The sequence below is a fragment of the Pipra filicauda genome, unplaced genomic scaffold, assembly GCF_003945595.2.
Source record: "Pipra filicauda isolate LSUMZ 115617 unplaced genomic scaffold, ASM394559v2 scaffold582_size373904_pilon, whole genome shotgun sequence".
Lineage (NCBI taxonomy): Eukaryota > Metazoa > Chordata > Aves > Passeriformes > Pipridae > Pipra > Pipra filicauda.
Genome location: NW_024104734.1, coordinates 73,240 through 81,433, shown reverse-complemented (window position 1 = coordinate 81,433; position 8,194 = coordinate 73,240).

Here is an 8,194-nt window from a genome sequence, read left to right as displayed (position 1 = left end):
CCGGCCGCGCCGCCCGGCCCGGCCCGGCCCGTCCCGCCCGCTGCCCGCCCGACGCCGCCGCCTCTTCCGGGCGCTGCGAGCGCGTCCGGGGCACGGCCGGCGCGCACCATTCCCCCGCGCGCGGGGGGGGGCGGTGCTCTTCCCTCCGGGCTCCGCCAGAGGGCGCGGCGGCCGCGGCGCCGCGCGCGGGAAGCGGCCCCCCCTCCCCGCGAGGGGGGAAATGGGCGGGTCCGGAGGCGCGTTGGTGGAAAATTCTCGGGTTTGGTTTTTTTTTTTTTTATGTTTTTTTTTGATTTGTTTCTTTTGTTTTTTTTTTCTCTGTTCGCTTTTGTTTTGCTGTGTTTTGGTCGGTTGCTTTTATTTTTTTCATTACAGGACCCAAAATACTTCATTTTCCCCCCACACACACAGCCCAAATCGTGCACCCCGTGCCTCGCACGGGTAATGCTCCCGCTGCAGGTTGGACGCGCCTCAGCTCGGGGATCAGCACGGGCCAAACCTCACCCACGGAAAGCCCCGAGCACCGAATCCTGCCCTGCACCCCAAGGGGATTCCTGCCAGGAAAACACACCCTGAAAAAACTTCGCTTTAGGGGAGGAAAGATCCCCAAAATTTTTACCTACAGCGCACTCAGGGGAATCTTGTTATTTTGGGTGACCGAGAAGTGTCCTGTAACAACATTAAAACATTCTGGTGTGGGTGGAGGACCGAGTTTCCAACCCTGGGATCCCCAGGATGCTGCCATGGATCGCTGGCCTGGGAGGGACCCCACGAACCCCATCACCTGCAATTAGGGCCGGGCAGATCCGGGTGGATAAGTCAGAGCCAGGGAATAATCAGGGTCCATTGAGGAGATTAGACAGGGAGCACAAGCTGCCTGGGAAACGCAGCCCAGCTGGCAGGTTCCGTGGTGTTCCATGGGCAGCAGCTCCGGGACACGGAGGAGTGAAAGAAAAGGAAATTGGAGGAGTAGAAATCGAATTAATAACTTGGAGCAGGATAAACGGGAGGGGACCGTTCACAGATCCATCCAGGAATCCATCCTGGAACCTCGAACCACGGGGACAGTGTGGGAGCAGATCCCCCTGAGCGGGGTTTGGTCCATCTCTGAGAGCAGGGGCAGGACCCAGGGAACGGCTGGAGCTGTGCCAGGGGAGGTTTAGGTTGGATATTGGGACAAGGTTCTTCCCCCAGAGGGTGGTTGGGCACTGACCAGGCTCCCCAGGGCAGCGGGCACGGCCCCAAAGCTGCCAGAGCTCCAGGAGGGTTTGGACAATGCTCTGAGGGACAGGGTGGGGTTGTTGGGGTGTCCTGAGCAGGGCCAGGACCTGGACTGGATGATCCTTGAGGGTCCCTTGCAGCTCAGGATATTCCAAGAGTCTGTGATTTAGTGAGACCTCACAGTTCCAGTGTGGAATTGAGAACCTCTTCCTCCTCCTCACCCCCTTCCCCCAGCAGATGCCGTGGCACTGAGCACTTTGTCATCTCCAAAGCCCTTTGCAACCATTAACTGGTTAATCCTCACCCCCCCTGTGGAGCAGGTCAGCATCCCCCTGGCCCAGGGCTATCCCCAGCTCCAAAGCTGCTCCTTAATTTTGAGTGTTCTCAAACAGAGCTCCCAAAGCCACGGAGGAGTCACGGCACAAAATGGGTCTGAGCCCCAGTTTCAGACCTGATATCCCTCAGGAGCTGAGGATTCCCGACCCCAGGCTTTGCTGGGATGGAAATTATCACTAATGCTTGGATTAGAGTGTTTTCCAGCAGCTGGTTCTGCCCATTCCACTGAAATGCTGTTGGTGAAGGGCTTGATGCCACCAGAACACTCCCCCGAGCCTGTTGAAAGTGCAGATGGGGTGCAAGTAATTCCTGCTGGGTGCCAGCAATTCCCTGTCACCCGAGGGAGAGATGCAGGAGCGATGCCACTGGAGCCAGAGCACGCTTCAGCCAGGTCCCATTCCCACCTTTTGGGAGGTGAAACCACCAATTCTGTGTTTACACCCCCGGGGAAGGTCACCAGAGGCAGGGACAGCTCCCCTTGCCTGGCTCCCTGCTCCGCTCCCAACGGCTTCTCCCGCTGGGGGGGTTTGGAATCACGGCAGGAACGAGAGTTCCTCCTGCTGAAAGTGCTCCAGAGAGCTGATGGACACACTGGAGTGAGAGGGTTCCTCCTGCTGAAAGTGCTCCAGAGAGCTGATGGACACACTGGAGTGAGAGGGCACGGCAGGAAGCTCCTTTCCTACAGCAGGCCCTCACCCAGCTCCGTGGAACGGGACTGCAGAGGGATTTATCTCTTCTTAGAGCTCAAATTATCTGATGTGAGCCACTGCCAGTAAAAACTGGGATTTCCTGTCCCCAACCTCCCTCTGCTCTACTGACTTTCCCTTGCTTCGGGTGCAACTGCTGCACTTTATCCCTCGTTCCCCAGGAGTGATCCAGCTGGATTCAGGGGCATCCCACCCGCTCCTCTGGAGCATCCTCTGGAGCAGGAGCAGCCCAGCCCGTGGGGTGGGGCAGGAGGGAGACGAGGGCTGTGACACGGACGCCTGACCAGCGAGCAGAGCCTTTCCCAGCCCTCGGAGCCAACGGGACAGGACGTTTTTGGCACCCGCTGACTTCAGGAGAGGAAACTCCACCTCGGGGCAGCGCCGAGGGCACCGGGAGCTTGGCTGGGGGGAGGCCAGGAGGGAATGTTGTAAGCACGAGGCAGAGTGTGCAGCAGCAGCAGGAACACTCAGGAGCCTGGGGCGGCCGTGCTGGCACGGATTGCTGACTCCTGGGTCAGAGCTGGGACCTCCTGCCCGCCAGCCCCGAGGTCTGGGCGCTTCCTCGCAGTTGGGAAGTGCTGCTCCCTCCCCAGTGGTGCTGAAACAAGGAGGCAGTTTCCCTTTTCCTGGTGTTTCACCTCTGTTCCATCCACGCCGGAACGCCTCGGTCCCAGCCCGGTGCGAACACCACGAGACAGGCAGGGATAAAGTTAATCCCCCCTGGTTCTGATGAGGGCCCTGCACAGCAAAGGCTTTACCTGTTACCTGAGCACAGCCTGCCCGAGGGGTCTGAAGCCAGTCCCTGGGACAGGGCTGATGTCCTGTCCCTGTTCCCCACCACCCTGTCCAACACAGCTCCACCACCTCTTGGCCCCAGGGTTTTGTCCAGAGGTGCTAAATTTGGTGACCACCCCCCTGCTGCCATCCCCACTGCGAGCCAGGGGCAAATACTCTGAGACAGGGCATAAATCCTGAGCTGGCAGCACCAGCTCTGCCCCAGCTCTTGCTCCCTCCTCCCAGACAGCCAGGGAGCCTCCGGCACCGCGGCGGAGCCGTTGGGATTACAGGGTGTTCCCACCACGGGGCTCTGCAGATGCTGCCAGGGCCTCCTTGGTGGCTCCATCACAAACAGGGCTCAGCGGGGCGGGGTGGAAACATCTGGCTTTGATTCTTCTTTAAAGCCACGACTTTCATTCGGCCACCAAACCACTTCCCTTTCATCTCTCCGGAGGACCGACCCTGCGGCTCTGCCCTTACCCTGCCCCTCATCCCGCGGGAAGAAGGTCCCAGAAAATCCAGGGGAGAGATTTCAGAGAGGCAGCAGCTCCCAGCTGACACGTCCCCGCCCTCCTCCTTCCCTGCATTTCCTTTTCAGGTCCCTTCAAGGCACACATTTCTCTGTCAGCGCATCTCCAAGGGGCTCGGATCCAGTTTAGACCCCATTCCCCCTTAATTCCCTGGGATGAGAAGGCAACCTTGAGGAATTTGATAGACCTGGCACGTTGTGCTGAGTGGGCCAGAGTGTGCCCTTGGGCTGGAGGGAGAAGCTGTGTCTGTTTGGAAATTCCTTTAACTGAGGATGCTGAGGGTTTGTGGCTGGGCTGGCAGGCTGGGGAGAGGGCTGGGAAGAGGCCTGGCAGGATCAGAAACACGAGCAGAGGCAGAGGAGTTTCCTCAACAACACTTGGCTGATAATTCTGCTATCAATAAACGATTACCCGAGCTAAGAGATGCTGTGTTGAACTCTCAGTGTGTTTTTGTGCAGCAGGAGAGGCCTGAAGCAGGAATGCTGGAGGTTGGAGAGATCAGCTGCCATCACATGATCCCTGTAACCACAGCAAAGTTTTATCCAAAGCCAGGGAGACTTTTGGCTCTGCTTCTGGGCCTGAGCTCAGCAGAGATTGTGCCTTGTGTTTTCACAACCTTCCATGGATGCTGAAGTGACTGAGTGGCTCTCCAGGCAAAGCTGAGTCCCAGCAGTGTGGGAGAGGTGCCTCAGGAAGCCTCAGGCAGCTCGGAGCCGTTGTGGGGGCCGAGCCCAACATGCCAAGCAAACACCCCTGGAGCTGCCAGCCCTGAACAATCCATCTCCTGTGGCAGACTCTGGCTACACCCAAAGCCTTGGCAGTGCTGGGGTGGGAAACTGTGGCAATAAGACCAAATAAACCAGCTCTTCCCATCTGCCTCCTGCCCTTCGCGCTGCCCCGGGGAAAAGGATTTACCTTTTTTTATTTAATCAAATCTAAATAATCCAATAAAAAAAATGGACAAATAATCCATGCAGGGAGCAGCAGGACAGTAACAGGCTCACATGGAGTCACAGCTGCCTGGGAGGAGCAAGGACCTGCTGTGGGGCTGCCGTGGGACACAGAATCCTTCCACAGCTCAGGTGGGTGTTTTGGTACCTGGGAGTTTTCCCCTCTTGCTGCCCCATATTCCAGCCAGGAAACCCACTGGGTCATCCAGCCCTCAGGAGCTGATCTCCAGTGGTACGTGCAGGAGAGCTGAAGTGTCCCTGTGCCACCTTCCCACCTCTCCATCCAGGTCAGGACTTCCTGGCGGCGAGTGAATCACCGGGAGAGAGCGGGAGCAGGAAATGCAGCTGCCAGGCTGACTCAGCGTGGCTCCCTCCTGGACCTTGGACAGCTGGAGCTGGGCAGGACGTTAATGTTTAACTCCACCGAAGCCTCCAGCTTTGCAAAAGGCCTGGGAGACACCAGCAGAAGGCAGGGACATCCTGCTTTGCAGGAGCTGTGCTGCCCAACGGGTCCCTCGGGGCTGTGTTTGTGCCTGAGAGGCGAGTAAGTCAAAAGGCAAAAGAGTCCAAAGGGCCCCTCGACATCTGATAAGCCCCAGGAAAGAGATGGAATAAAGGGAATGGCATTAGTGAGCTCATCTGGCCAGCCCTGCCCTGCCCTGGGCACAGCAGCTCTGGACAGACCCACACCATCAGCAAAGGAAAGCTCACGGGTTGTTTGGGAGATGTTATGGATTATCTCAGCAGTGACCAGCCTTCCTGCTCTTCCCTCCTTCTCCATCTCTCCTTCCTCTTCCCAAGGTATTTAAATCCATACAGGACTCTCTTGGCCAAGGAGGAGCACACAGTGCCCCAGGGGGAGGGCAGGACCCCAGACTTTAATCCCAGCTCTGGTTACTCAACAGCCAGGCTGGATTCCTGCTCCTCACTTCACCCTTGTAAAACGGGGATGGTGCTTCCTGAATTCCCAACACTGCCAGAGTCACCTTCCAAGGGCTAATTAGGAAGATCCAAAAACGCTGGATGAGTGGCTGTGAAACACTCCCTTGTCAGAGGACCAGGAGGAACCCTGGCTTTCCTGATCCACAGCCAGGGTGCCAAGGACAGCCAGGAAAGGGCCCAACAGTTCTGCCTCTGTCCCACAGGGAAGACACATCCTGCAGGGAATCCATCCATCCCTTCCCTTTGTGGCCTCTGCAATAACCTGACGTGGGCACAAAGGGAAGGAATCCATAACCTTGTTCAGCAGGGGGATCCAATATCCCTCCCAGTCCCTGAGGGCTGAGGGAGAATGGATCTGTAATCCAAGAAGCAGCAGCTCTGGCTGCCTGGGAATGAAAGAGTCACAGAGAGCGCTCACCTGGCTAAAGTTACCTGCAGGCAGAGAGGGGAGAGCTCAGCCTGTCCTCTTGGAATGGCTTGGGAACGGTGTGGCTGTGCTGGAGGGAGCTTGGGATTTGTTCATCATGGAATAACAGCAGCTTTTGCTCTGTAAACCTCCAACGTGGAGCTCTACCCGTGCCCAGCCCCAAATTGTACAGCACAGGCACCAAGGAGCTGGAAAAAGAGGCAAACGATGAAGTGTCCGTGTTTGCTGACGATACAAAATGCTTCAGGATATCCAAACTGCCTGGAAAGGATCTCCTGATGCCGCTGGAAGACACAATCCTGGAGTCCTGAACTGGATGAGAGCTTAGAAAGGGCTCCAGGGCCTGCTAGAGACACTGGGACAGCAACTGAGCTGTGCCAGGGCAGGTTCAGGTGGGACATCAGGAAGAATTTTTTCATGGAAAGGGCTGTCAGGCCTTGGAAGGGGCTGCCCAGGGAGGTGGTGGAGCTCCCTCTCTGGAGGGAGGGCTCAAAGCTTCTACTCCTCAGCCCTAAAGTCCCCACACCTGACCCAGGTGTGCGGTGCCACCTCAGCAAAGGTGCCACAGGAGTTTCAGGACGGTGTTTTCCTGTTGCCCTGGCTCTTGTCACAAAACAGAAACGGGGAATGCACGGGCTGACAGAGCATGTTTGGAAATGGAAGTAAAATCCCAGTTTAATCGCTGATTAAACAAACCAGTAGTGCTGTTGGGAGGGGTCACGTGGAGTTCACTGCCTGGGTGGAGACCTCAAACCCAAAAAAAACGCCACGAGGGTGTCCGAGCATTGTCCAGGGGTTTCTCCAGCTGCTGCCTCACCCTTGTCTGCTGGTGCTGGGCCTGGGCTGTGGGAAGCTGGAGAGTCAGAGTGTGCAACACCGAGAGCCAGGCCCAGATGAAACTCTGGAAAGGGAGGAGAGAAAACAGAAAATGTTTCTTTGGATTCTCCCCTCTGGTATAAACCTACCAGCCCGGTTCCATCCTGCAGCTCCAAGGCTGACTCCAGGAAAGATGCCATCCCTGGAAAGCACCAGGCACCACCAACACATTAATAATCACACCCCCCCCCCGAGGTTATTTCCCCAGAACAGGCTGTTTATATCTCATTGACTCATCACCTTTTACACAATTCAAAACCTCTCACCAAAGCACCAGAAAACCCGTTTTAGATCAGTGCTGAGCTCAGAGCCCTCAGCTGCACCTCAGGAATGAGATCAGAGCTCAGAGCCCTCAGCTGCAACTGGGGAGTGAGATCACAGCGTTGTCACTGCCAGTTCTCTGAAGCCACCGGCTCCTGGTGCTGGGGCAGCCAAAAAAGGCAACGGGAGGACACTGAAATGAGGCCAAAACCCAAAATCCTCAGAGCACTGGAGTGCAGTTGTAGTCTCAACCGCTCAGTCTGGAACGTGGTGCCACAGAAGACCATGGAGACAACGTCAAGTTAGAACAGGAGCACACGAATTCACACCCACATGGTTATCAACGGCCTCTAAAAGGGCTCAGACTCGCCCTTGACATCTCTGGGATGCTCAGGAGAGGAAAATGGGCAGCAGCAGGAGCTGAACTTGGCTTGTTCAGCTGGAGAAGAAACCGAGGGGACACTTGCCAGGGTCTGCAGCTCCTCCTGAGTGGCAGCTCTGTGTGAGCAGGGACAGGAATCCAGCTGGAAGTGTCCTGGTCACCCAACCCGGACAAACAGGTGAGTTCCTGTACAAGTCCCACGTTCAATAGCAGCACATCCAAGTTTATCTGACATGCTCCAGTGCCAGTGTCACACCTGCACCACCCAGACCTGCCTCCAGCCCACCAGGATCCCACCCCTGTGCCATTGTTGGAGCCTGTCATTCACAGTGTATGGATTCCTGGACTCCAGGCTTTTTCCTGCAATGACTGGATTTCACATGTCAGTGCTGAGACTGCCATAAAAGTAACACCAACGTATTAATTTAATTAGTCACTTCCTGTCTTAATGGCCAGAAGATCCTGAGCTGCTCCACAGGCACAGGACAAAGGAACACATATATTTGTCCCAATAATTTGGGGCAGCCCAAAGCGAGCTGTGGGGACAATGTCCACGTCCAACAGGTGCAGCGGGGCTGGATAACCAGACACACACCGTTATTTGCTTTTAACTCGGGAATTTGGTACCTGACACATCAGGGAAAAACAACAAGGAGAGAGAAAGAAACGGACACCTGAAGCTGTTCCTGAGAGAACTGCTCAGATAAACTCCCGGAGGAGCCGCAGGGCTGGCTGGGAGCACAGGAACACAGGGATGTTCCCTATCTCAGGAATGCCAAGTGTCC